Source organism: Diorhabda carinulata, chromosome X, assembly GCF_026250575.1.
Source record: "Diorhabda carinulata isolate Delta chromosome X, icDioCari1.1, whole genome shotgun sequence".
Lineage (NCBI taxonomy): Eukaryota > Metazoa > Arthropoda > Insecta > Coleoptera > Chrysomelidae > Diorhabda > Diorhabda carinulata.
In genome coordinates, this window is record NC_079472.1 from 14,679,677 (window position 1) to 14,692,141 (window position 12,465).

General features: G+C 32.2%; 1 protein-coding gene across 2 annotated transcripts in view; it reads left to right on the forward strand.

The window, feature by feature from the left end:
• The first annotated feature begins 9,061 nt into the window (after positions 1-9,061).
• Positions 9,062-12,465, forward strand: part of LOC130901445 (calexcitin-1) — a 44,559-nt gene continuing 41,155 nt past the window's right edge. Inside the window, exon 1 of one of the 2 annotated variants that reach the window (XM_057812850.1) lies at positions 9,062-9,269. The gene's annotated coding sequence lies outside the window, so the exon portion shown is untranslated. The remainder of the gene's footprint in view (positions 9,270-12,465) is intronic. The other variant, XM_057812851.1, reaches the window with a different exon arrangement.

A 12,465-nucleotide genomic window follows, 5' to 3' on the forward strand; every position in this document is an offset into this window, starting at 1 on the left:
AATCCTCAATCTTGATCTTGATGGAGAGCTTTTTGAAAATCAGGCCATTCCCAATTATAAATTGTAAACTTCTCTCTTGTAAAACGTCTGTCTGACCAAAGTTTCGACCAGTGTTACCAACATAACCTCTCAAGATTCCCTTTCTAGAGCGCGAAATTCAAATTAAAATATAAAAATGCTTACAAAACTGATTATTTCAAAACCTTCGTATGTGTAAAAAATTGGAGAACGATGATTCACTCGTACCACAAAAATTTCGAAATAAAGTCTACTGAAAAAACTGCTTTCGTTTCAAAGCATATAATATTGACGTTTCGATTCACCTCGATACTTATTAAGGCCGCTTAACATACTGCAATACAACGTGCAAGAAATTGCATGCAAGTCTCTGTAAACAAATTCCTAACCTCAAAATTTCTATTTATTATTTTGTACCTAGCTTAACAATGAAAATAACGAAGCTAAGTTTTAATCAGCTGATCTGTTAGGTCAAAAGTTAGTAGATTGCAATAAAAACGGCACAAAATTGACAATGTCAAGATCTTGCATAGAACAATCAAATGAACTTCATCTGCGCATGCTTTTGATCAAGAAATTTTGCGTCTTGCATTGCATTGCATGTTGTATTGCAAAATATCAATATAGTAGGCTTTTTAAAATAATTTTTATTGAAAAGGACCTAAAACCTAAGTAGTAACCTTCGTATGTGTGAAAAATCGGAGAACGATCTATCAAGATCGATTTATGATTCACTCTTTTCACAAAAATTTCAAAATAGAGTTTACTGGAGAAACTACTTTTGTTTCAAAGCAAATAATATTGACGTTTCGATTCACCTTGGTCTTTATTAAGGCCGCTTAACATACTGCAAGACAACGTGCAAAGAATTGCATGCAAGTCTCTGTAAACAAATTTCTAACCTCAAAATTTTTTATTTAATATTTGTTACATAGTTTTACAGTGAAAATAACGAAGCTAAGTTTTACGAAGCTGATCTGTTAAGCCGAAAGTTAGTAGATTACAACTTGCAACAATCTACGCATGCTTTTAATCAAGAAATATTACGTCTTGCATTGCATTGCACGTTGTATTTTGCATTTTGATTGATAAAAAGCCTGGAATAAAGATAATTTACCAATAAAACCATATAAAAGGGGTCGAAAAATTGAGAAATTGAAGAAAAATATAATTTCTAATTCTGTGGGGGAACATTAACTATTTTCATTTTGCTCGACACATCAAATTCGAGGTTTTTCTATCAACATTATAAGTTCAAACTTTTAAAAATAAATTATTTCGTATATTATTTGATAAATTTTCACATCAAAATATTCTCTTCGTATGTTGAATAATTAATTTGTATGAAAGTTGAGAAAAATTGACTGTTGCTATACTAATATATTATGTGGGTACATAATTACACAAATTAGCGACAACAGATTAATGTCATTTTATAATTAGTTGCAACCAATTAAATTTTAACATTCTCATAGATTAATTAATAAACAAACCGTCGACATCGCGAAAAGTTTCTCTGTGTACTCGAAAAACGAATGAAACAATGATTTGTAACAAGATTATACTTTTTAATTATAAATATAAAGGGGTAGTCACATGAATTTATGCATAATATCGATTAAAATTTTTTTTTTTTGAAGTTTATTTGGGCAACAATATGGATACAGTTAATTGATAAAATTTTCGAAACAGAACAACTAAAGAAGAAAAATAGAAGAAAACGCTTTAAGAAGAACAAATAGAGCGTCAAAGTTAAATTGAGTGCGCTACAACTGATGACAATTTTTAATACGTTGTGATAAGGATGCGCCAACTCGAAATGGGGATTTTTCAGGTAAACGAAAAGGTAGTACGAGTAGTTGTACAATATACAATAGAGAAATAAATTTTTAATATTTGTGGAAGCCGTAATTCCATGTAATTCCAAATAACATAATAATGCAGCTTGCGCTTGGTGAGGTTAGTAAATAAAACAGAATATGAATTTGTGAAACAGTTCTCTTATACATAAGTAATGTTTTTTGTGTTTTTTATATGTTTTGAATATGTAAACAAAAAAAAAATTTAAATCTCGTACTGCACAATCTTCCGGAGTTGCCTAATCTTTATGATAACCACGAGCAGTGGATAGGGAAGAAGAAATTGCCAAGAAAAATAATGAAGTGGATCCCAAAGGAGAACAAAAAGATTGGAAGACTTAGATTATGATGGATGCATGGAATAAGATCAATCAATGAGTGTACGAAGTCTGAATCATTAGCCATCGGACATCGCTTGGCTGCCGAATGTTTTGTTCAATTGAAATCATTTTTAGACACATTTTTTGAAAGAAAACAATAAATTGTGTTATAAATAAATAATTTTGAAAAAAAACCTAAAGAAATGGAAAGAATTTTAGAAGAAAAACTCGATTAAAAAAGAAACTCAATCCCATGTCTTACTCTCGTAAGGGTAGATAGACATATGGATTTTTTTCATAGTAGTTTTCATAATTTCATCTTTTGTGATAATATATCTTGAAAATATTCCATCTTGAGAAATACTATGAACAAAAATATAAATTTGAATATTTATTAGTTGTATAGTACCTTCACTTAATTCAAATCACGCGTCATTAATAAAATTTTATTAGTAGTTCATGTTTAACCCCCCAGTGGACGACAATTTAGTTAAAACAAATAACATTGTAGTGATCCATCTAAATAGAGGTGATCTATGTTTTAATACACCGAATTTGAAGAAACAGAAATCTGTAGAAAAATCGAATTCACATCGGAGTTGTTCACAATATCGACAATAGGTGGCTAAAATGCCACGTAATATTTAGGTTCTAACAAATAATTACTTAGTCTACAAAAGTTTTATATATATGTACAATAAAATATTTCTATTATTATTATTAATATTATTAAATTAAGATTTATTAATAAATTACATTTAGCCATCTAGCGGTCAGTAGATCATATATATTGCAGTAACTACCTACTCCCAATATTAAATATGATTATTTTAACTATTTAGTAATAGATGGTGGATATTTATTTACTATAAATGCAAATAAAAAAATATTATAAATTATAAAGGAACAGGTATCATTTGAATGTTATAATAATATAAATCAAAATATAATAAACCGATTTTAAGAGTTCTTTTGCTAAACGAAAGCTGTAATTTGACGCGTTTTCCATAAATTATTGATAAAATATAAGATAAGACGCCAGTTGTTTATAATATCAAACATAAAAATTTTATAGAGTGTAATTAATCATAATAGTAAAGCTTTTCATTAAGATTACTAAAACATAACATGAATAAAATGAAAAGATGATGACATTTACACAAGGAACTAAGGAAGGTATAAATTTGAAGTAAGCAATAAAAATTGAGAATTTGGTAACTTCGAACGAGCCCTTACTATTCACTTTCTTGTGATTCTAATTTAAATATACGAATAATTTAACAACTTCTTTTGACTTATGAAATTTCTTGGCACTAAAACTGGACACTAAGCCATTTTTGAGTTATTTCTTGACGAAAACGCGCCAAGTTATATTTTACCATAAGTTAACCATACTTCAGGCTTCTCTCTATGGTTCAAAGGCTTGTTCTCTCCTATCATACAAATTGTAGCTGTTCGGCAAAAGATTTGACTACACGAAGAATGCACAGACCCGGCGTCTGAAGACATCGACAATTTGGAAGAATTTTTTTTGGAATCACTCAAAAAGATATCGATGTTTCGAAGAATTCAGACGTGGATGAAAACATTAAATTAAATGCTGCTCCAACAGCTGCACATCGAAAACTCAATGACCACATGCAACAATTTAAAAAAATAAGTTCCATTATGAGAGACACTAGATAACTAGTAAGCTCTAACTGAAGTAAACATGTTTGGTGATGAAATTCATTGACGAGCAACGGTGTATCGAATTGAAATCAAGAGGGATGTTGATTTACGTGAAAAACTTTTCAAACATCGACCCTATTAACCTGATTTAACCGTTTTCTTAAGAGATAGATGAAGTAATTTAGTGATACAAAAGATGATTTGTTTCAAGATTCCAAGTTGTAGAAGCTTCAATTATATGCAGTGATCTAGGTGGTGATCATTGTGTATAAATAAAATTATTCTTCTTGAATGTCTTACTTGCTTTAATCTTAAAAGATGTTGCGTCACCCTCGTAATAACGTAACTTCTAGAACTAAATTATTCAACTTTTTTTAAGGTGAAATAATTCGAAGAAAGTTTTCTCTCTCTAATTCTCAACAATCCGAGATTTTTCAAATGCTTCTCTCCTTTATTTCTATTGGAAGTTTCTGTTTTTTATTTTTGTACAACTTCTTTATCGCCAAGCGTTTTTCTTTGTCATTAGATTAGTCATTAAATATTTCTTTTTCCAGTTGCAAGGTATTTTCGAATATCACACATTTTTTTAACGCTGGAAGACCCTCCATAACGACTTTCCCTATTATCTCAATCTAAAAATTTTATTTAATTTCATCAACTTCGTCACAATCATATTTTTTTTTCTAATATGCTGTAAAAACAAATTTCCTTGTATATACATGACACTGTAATCTCGATGTTTTAGAATGGATTTTTTCTGCTCATTCAATTTGTCTGTTTCTATGTGTTTTTCTGAGAAAGCTCCCAGCAGTATAATTTTTGAATTCCAAATTAGTTTCAAAATCTCATTTTTAACCCCCTAACTACTATACATTTTATTTCAATATGAGAAATTTACTCAAGATTTTAATGATCTTGGTCTCAAAATGTTCCATTTTACGGCGGATTTATAAAAAAAATTAGTAGAAATAGCTGGAATGAAAATTTCTCATAGTTTTACTGTTTTAAATCGTAAAAAAAACGGTTTTGCAAAATAATCCTTTACAAAAAATTATCTCATTATCAGATAAAGTCTTATATTTTTTTTGTATTCTACATAAATTAATGAACAATTAAAAAAAAATCCAAAAAGAATGATTTTTTCAGTTTTTATAGCTTAAAATGAAATCGATGAAAAACAATCAATTTTCGCGAATAGTTTCGTACTATATTCTTCAATGTTAATAGTTTTTGGACCATTAAAAATCGAAAAATAGATAAATTTTATAATTTTGGTCTCAAAATGTTCCATTTTCCGAAGAATTTATGAAAAACACGGGGGTAGTGGCTGAATTTGCGGTTTTTAATAGTTTTAAGCCTTAAGTAGTAGAAAAACTTTTTTTTTTCAAATTATTCATTTTTTTATGTAAATTGCGAAAAAAAATATACGAACTTGATTCTACGACGTCAGAAACAGTTACGAAGGATTATATGTAGAAAGTCATTTTTTTTTTCATTTAAAGTCATGAAACTGTAAAAAATATTTATTTTTTTAATTTTCTTATTTTTTTTATAAATCCGCCGTAAAATGGAACATTTTGAGACCAAGATCATTAAAATCCATCCATTTTTCGATTTTCTAGAGCCAACCTAACCTAAACTAACCTAACCTAACCAAAAAACCAGGTGACCGCGAAAGTGTATAATTACCATCTGGACTTGGCAACTAAAGGAAAAAAAAGCTCTTTCCATAAAATTTAAATCAAAATCGTCTACCATATCAAAAATTTATTCTCGTGAAGGACTTTTCTCACGAAGAATTTGCTTCAACTTCATTCATGTAAATGTTTGAAATAACATTATTTAAATTAATATCAAAATGCAGTTTTTTGATCTTCTTTTAAATGGACGTTGACAAAACAAATTACAAGTTTCTTCAGCTAGCTTCAGCTAGCTGATATGACTAAAATATTAATCTTGAAACCTCGTATATGTAGCGATGTACCAAAAACAATTAATTGAAGTAAAATCTGATTGGCCAGCGTAAAGAAACATGTTTATTTTAACCAATACATTCGTGGTGATCATGCTTTGATCACGCGTTAATTGTCGTTTGGATCACTCTGTTTGTTGGACGGATTTAGTTTTTCGAATGATTTGACCCGATTTCACCCAATAAATAGCAATCAATTTGGTCAATTATCACACGAAACAAAAAAAAAATAAAAAAGAATATACAGAGTAGTAATGAAAGAAGAATTTTGAGTTTTCGGTCTTGATTGAACATTATTTTTCACGTAAAGAAGCTATAGAAGAAATTGAGGAAAATGTACGTGATTATTTTCCCGAAAATGCTCCATCCTTTGGAAACGTTTTTGATGTTTCACAAATCACAAAACAAATATCGACATTCTATTAAATCACGAACATACCTGTGTATATATATCTCGTAGTTAACGCGTTTTAATTAACGATAATGTAGCTGACTAATTTCATCTTTAGTTTTTTACACAGTGCTGATGAACACCTTGTTTTGCGGGAGAGATGTTCAGGTCCTCTATTATATCGTTTAGTATAGTAAAGATGCCTCTGAAATGGAGCATGACCACGGAACTTTTCATTAAAATCATTAATTAGACGCAGAGAAAAGCTTCATTAATTTTAGTCGGAGCAATCATTCTCTTACCTAGATTACATAACTATTGACGAAGCCGTAAAGCATGACATTATTCTTTTTTTTGTCAAGTAAGATAATCCATGACCTAAAGAGTATTCGAATCGTGGAATTATCTTGAATGTACGAGGTATGTATGACGAAAAACAACGTATCAATCTCAAATTTCTCGTTAAAATGAAAAAAACTCCGATTGAGTGCTATAAATTGTTACTAGAGACCTATGGGGATAATTCTCTATCTCGTGCACGTGTTTTTGAGTGCTGTAAGGGCTTTAGTGATGGCATTGAAGATGACCAGCACCCAGGTTGACTTGTGACTGTTTCAACTCCGGAAACAGTGACCAAAATCAACCAAATTGTTCGTGCAGATCATCGAATGAGCATCCGAAGGCTATGAAAGAGCAAAGGAGATGAGAAAAGGTCAGGAGATACTGAGTGATTGAAGGTGATTGAAGAAAATTGAATAAACAGTTGAGGTAAAAATATTTGATACGCAGATAACGTAATTATAAAAAAGAATGTTAAAGAAAATGTTAACAACGAGGAAAGAGATACAGAAAAAATAGATTAATCACCTGGGGCACTTTTTCGGGACATTTTTTCGAATAAATCAAAGTAGTTCGGAGAATATTCTGTAAAAAATTAGTATTATTACCTCGAATTTAGATAATCTAGTAATAGTAAAATTGTGATGAAAATTGAGTTTCGGTGTACACAAAACTCTTTGAGCTGCTCTTCCATCATACTTATATATCATTAATAACTGTAAGTTCAATATAAGAAATATTACGAAGCGCTAATGCCCGCTATTCAGTTTGGAATATAAGTATTTTGATGGATATACCTAGAAGGAACAAAATTAAATAAAACCTTATCAGAAAATTTCCATTTTATTCATCACATCAACAAAAAATACAATTAAAACATTCTGGTTTTCTTTTCTTGTTGTCAATTCACTTAAATGCATAATACTTTTTATATTCAAGTCTCGATTTCGACAGCAATAGCTTTTCGTTCACGGTATTTGCATAATTCGTGATTTCAGGAGGAGTATTTCCATTTTCACATCTAAATCACTTGATTTTTCAGTCCCTTTGTTCAAATTTCGTTAGAAAAACAGCATCGAGTTTCACAATCCATCTGGCAAAGAGATGATAGCTTTTTAATATAAAAAAAATTAGTAGAACGTAGAAGAAAATTCTGTTAAAAGCAATCAATGATTAAAAAATGTCTTAAGACCTTGTTTTTCATGCTGCAATTAAAAAATATTCAATAACGTGCGTATTTTCAATTGAAAACATGTCATTAGTTAATTATAATATCTACAATGTCTTTAATTATTATAAACCGACCAAAATGTTTCATAATGTAAAAATTTATATTCATAACGTCATTCAATCAAAATAACTCGAGTTTGACAAAAGTTTTTTCTAAACTTTTTATCCGAAGAGTAGTGAAATGGGCACTATCAGTTCCCTTACAAGACAGATCAGTTACAGCGCTCCTGCTCTTTTTTTTTTGATGGTTATTTCACCATTTCACAGAATGGCCGTTCATCACTCAATTTGCGTTTGCTCTATTTAGCCATCATTCTGTTTCCTCTTCAAATGTTGCTTTAAGTAGTTCAGTCATCGATCAAATTGTTTTCTTTTCATAAAATTATTTCTTCGTACTCAGCTACAGCGCTCCGATTCTTTTTTTTCGTGGTCATTCCAGTATTCCACAGAATGGTCATACATCACTCAATTTGCATTTTGCTCTATATACCCCTCATTCTGTTTCCTCTTTAACTGTTGTTGTAAGTAGTTCATTCATCGTACAAATTGTTTCCTTTCCATGTAACAAGTAACAATGTCTAATTTTCCTGGTTTAATAGGTCGGATCAGAAGTACCCGTGAACCAAACGGTACTTAGTTCACCTCCCCGTCATTTCTCTCTATCTTCTATCTTCTATCTAGCCTTTGGAAAGTGGTAATAGAGGCCTATCTCGTATCGTATCTCTGCTACCACTGATCCATGACCTCGATTTCTTGACGATCTCATCGACCTTTTCAGCCTTTCGTGTTCTCTTGTACATTATTCTGCGTTGGAGTGCTAGTATGATTCCGGCAATGGTTCAAATTGCTGGTTCTGATACCGATTCCTATGCACTGCATACTCTAAGATCAGCTCCGCTTCCCATCCTGGTTAATATTTCGAGGTGTTTCTCTTTCTTCACTATCTAACTGACATCAACAGTCTCTACCAACTAAAACGAAGTAGTTTCGATGTTATTTTGGTACGCCCTCGTACAACAACGGTTTTTTTTTACATATCTTGAGTGGTTCTCAGTACGATAAGCATCATTATCTTCATTTGAGCCGTCTAATGTTGAATTAAAATAAAAATATATTTAATTATGAATTTCTAAATCTAGGGAATCGAAAATGTTCAATCAAACAGACCAAAGAAAATCGTTGATTGTAAATTTGAATTATTGCAATTTCATTAAGCAGCATTCTAAAGGATCCGGCGCAAGCCAAGAATCTAGTACTATAACGGACCGTCGCATTTAGCGTCCACAGTCGTCTAGAATTTATTCTTTTTCCGCTTCTGATCGCAATATCTGACGCGCTACCGCCCGGTCTGGTTATAACCAAGCAGTGAGTTGTGTGGAAAATCTCTTTTCGGCTCGCGCATCCTCGTGGTAGATAAACCTCCAACTCCCACACGAGTTTTCACCCAAACTTGCCACGAGATTTTAAGGGTAAGTTTGATAATTTCATAAAATAAATTAAATCACCGAAATATCAGAAAAATCTATTATAATTTCACAATATTAGCTTAATACTATTCGAAATATTTCGAAATAATAATTAAAATAATGTTAAATACGAGGTGCGAGTGAAAAATAGTATCTATGATATATAACACCATCGATCTAGAAGAGCCGGAGTTGATTTGGATACCAGGTCAAAGAAGGTCAAATATGATTTTATTACCAAACGGAGCTACAGAATGAAAACATTGTAACAAATCCGGTTCAAACCATATTTCAGTAAAGCCGCCGGCAATGATTTGGCAGATAGATACGTCTCAATTTTAGAAAAAATCTTGATAAAAATAGAAGTAAAACTTATAATGAAGATTGAACATCAGACAACAGAACAACTGGTTGAAATATTTGTCGATAAAGAATTAAATATCAAAACAAATTTGTTAGTAATTAATTAGAGCTCAATTTTTTTCAATAACTTTTACTAATATTCTTGGCAAGAAGTGAATTGAATTACGACAAATATTTCCATTCAAATTAAGGTCTTCCCAAGATTCCCTCTGTCCTTTTTTTCCCCAACCACCTCCATATATTTTCAATGAGATGTATATCTGGACAATTTGTCGGCCACAGTAGTTTATGGTGTTGAGAGCTGGACTTTGAAGGTCTTCAGCAAACGTAAGGTGGAAGCTTCTGAAATGTGGCGGATCCTCTAAATACCATGGACGGATCGGGTGACCAACGAAGAGGTGCTAAAGCGAATGAGCAGAGAACAAGAACTATTAGCCATTGTAAAGAGGAGGAAAGCTTCCTACTTTGGCCACATTTTTAGAAATCAAAAATATGCCTCGTTACAGCTGATCATGGAAGGGAAGATAGAAGGCAGGCGCGATCTGGGTAGAAAAATATTTTCATGGTTGAAAAACCTTCGAGATTGGTTTAATACGCATGACTGAAGATCGTGAAGAATTCCAAAGGATGATTCATTGGAATGGTAAATGAAACCAGGCCCATCAAAACTCATTGAAGCCCAAATATTTACTGAAAATTTTCCGGACTTATTACAATTCCGTCAACATATTCAACGAATGTTTTTCCATCTGCGAAGACAACACACCGATCAGATGTAAGCTTGTGGTGGATAACAAAATAATATACCAGGAAATGAAAGTTAAATATCTGGGAATCGAAATATCTGGACACGGGGACGTGGAGACGGAAGTAAGAAACCAAGCTACAAGAGCCTCAAGAGCAGCAGTATACCTAAGGGACACAATCTGGCAAAATAAATACATTCGAACTGAAGCAAAAGCATATACAAGACTGCAATCAGACCTATATTATCCTATGCAGCAGAGACCCGCCCTGAGACCTCTAAAACGAAACGGATATTGTAGACTACAGAAATGTAAATAGTTCGAAGAATAGCGGGAAGAACACTAATGGATAGAGAGAAAGGAGTGAAAACATAAGACGAACATGCGGGATAGATAACATCAATGACTGGGTACTGGATAGAAAGATAAAATGGAATGAGCACATTGACCGCATGACGGAAAAACGAATTGTGAAAATATTAAGGGACAAATCACTAGCAGGACAAAGAAGCCTTGGAAGACCTAGGAAAAGATGGAGTGACAACCTCCCAGGTGACTGAGGCAATGACGTGAAGAAAAACAGGCAATCATGCCTATACGCAGCAGGAAGAAGAAGACAATTCGTTCCCAAAACTCCAGATTACGATACTTGGAAAATTTGTTGCATATACATGCACATACATGTAAAGGGTGAGCTAGAAACTAAATTTATAATGTCGTTTTGAAATTGTCTATATATAATTTTGTCTTAAGCATTCTACGATTATACAGAGCAAAAATTACTGGTTTCCCTGTTTGTTCTATGCTTGTGTTTTTGTCTTATTCTCTGCGTTTGGTTTGACTTCAAACTCTGTGGAACTAAATCATCTTCATTCAGGGATCCACCTATAAAATACTAATCAATATCGAAAGGTCTGCTTCTAATATATTCCTTCCTTATCTGTGTGGCGACTTTCGATCGTTATAATCTTTTCTTTGTACGTGCCAATCATTATACATAAACTGATCGGCCCTGCCTATGGAGCAAAACACACTACAATAAATAAAACATGACAACGCTATAATCTTTTATTTCATCATCGTCTCTTCTTAATGTAAAAATGGTTGCTACATAATTCATTATGTAAATGATTTTCCTGTTGTAAAAAAACATTTTTCCTTGGAACAAAAACCAAATATCATTTGGGTGTTAAAGCAAGAGAAGTGTGTGTAAAAGGGCGGACATGAAAAATACGTACATCAAAATAAAAGCAAAATATATTAAATGCGTCGATGGTTCCACTTTTCCTATATAGTATGCTGCTGTTATCAGAGGAAAGCTTTTAACAGAAAAAGAGGTTTACACAGATACGTCGCTTTTAAATTGTATACAAATGGACTGACTGATTGAAATCCATAAATACATTTACACAAAGAAATTTTGTTGCTTATATTTTATTTTTTAAATACATAAAAAACTCTCTGGATACAAAACGTTTACTTGCATCTAGAATATATAATTAGAAATATCCTGAACGAAGGCATCTTAAAGCGAGCAATAGACAAGTCCTGGAAGTCATCGAGTGTTGAGGATTCTTTCCTTTATTATTAACCTTTCGCCGGCCGCTACGCTTTTTAGCAAAAAAAGTTCCAATCCTCGGCATCCTGAGGAAAAAAACTCTTTGGATACAAAACGTTCACTTGCATCTAGAATATAAAAACAGAGATATCCTGAACGAAGGTATCTTAGAGCGAGCAATAAAGTCCTGGAAGTCAGCGGTTGTTGAGGATTCTTTCCATCATTATTAACCTTTCGCCGAGTGTTACGCCTTTTGGCAAAGAAAAGTCCATTCCTGGGCATCCTGAGGAAAAAAAACTCTCTGGATACAAAACGTTCACTTGCATCTAGAATATATAAACAGAGATATCCTGAACAAAGCTATCTTAGAGCGAGCAATAGATAGTCCTGGAAGTCAGCGAGTGTTGAGGATTCTTTCCATCATTATTAACCTTTCGCCGAGTGTTACGCCTTTTGGCAAAGAAAAGTCCATTCCTGGGCATCCTGAGGAAAAATAGAATGGCTATCGATCAAAAATGTTTGTCAGTACTGC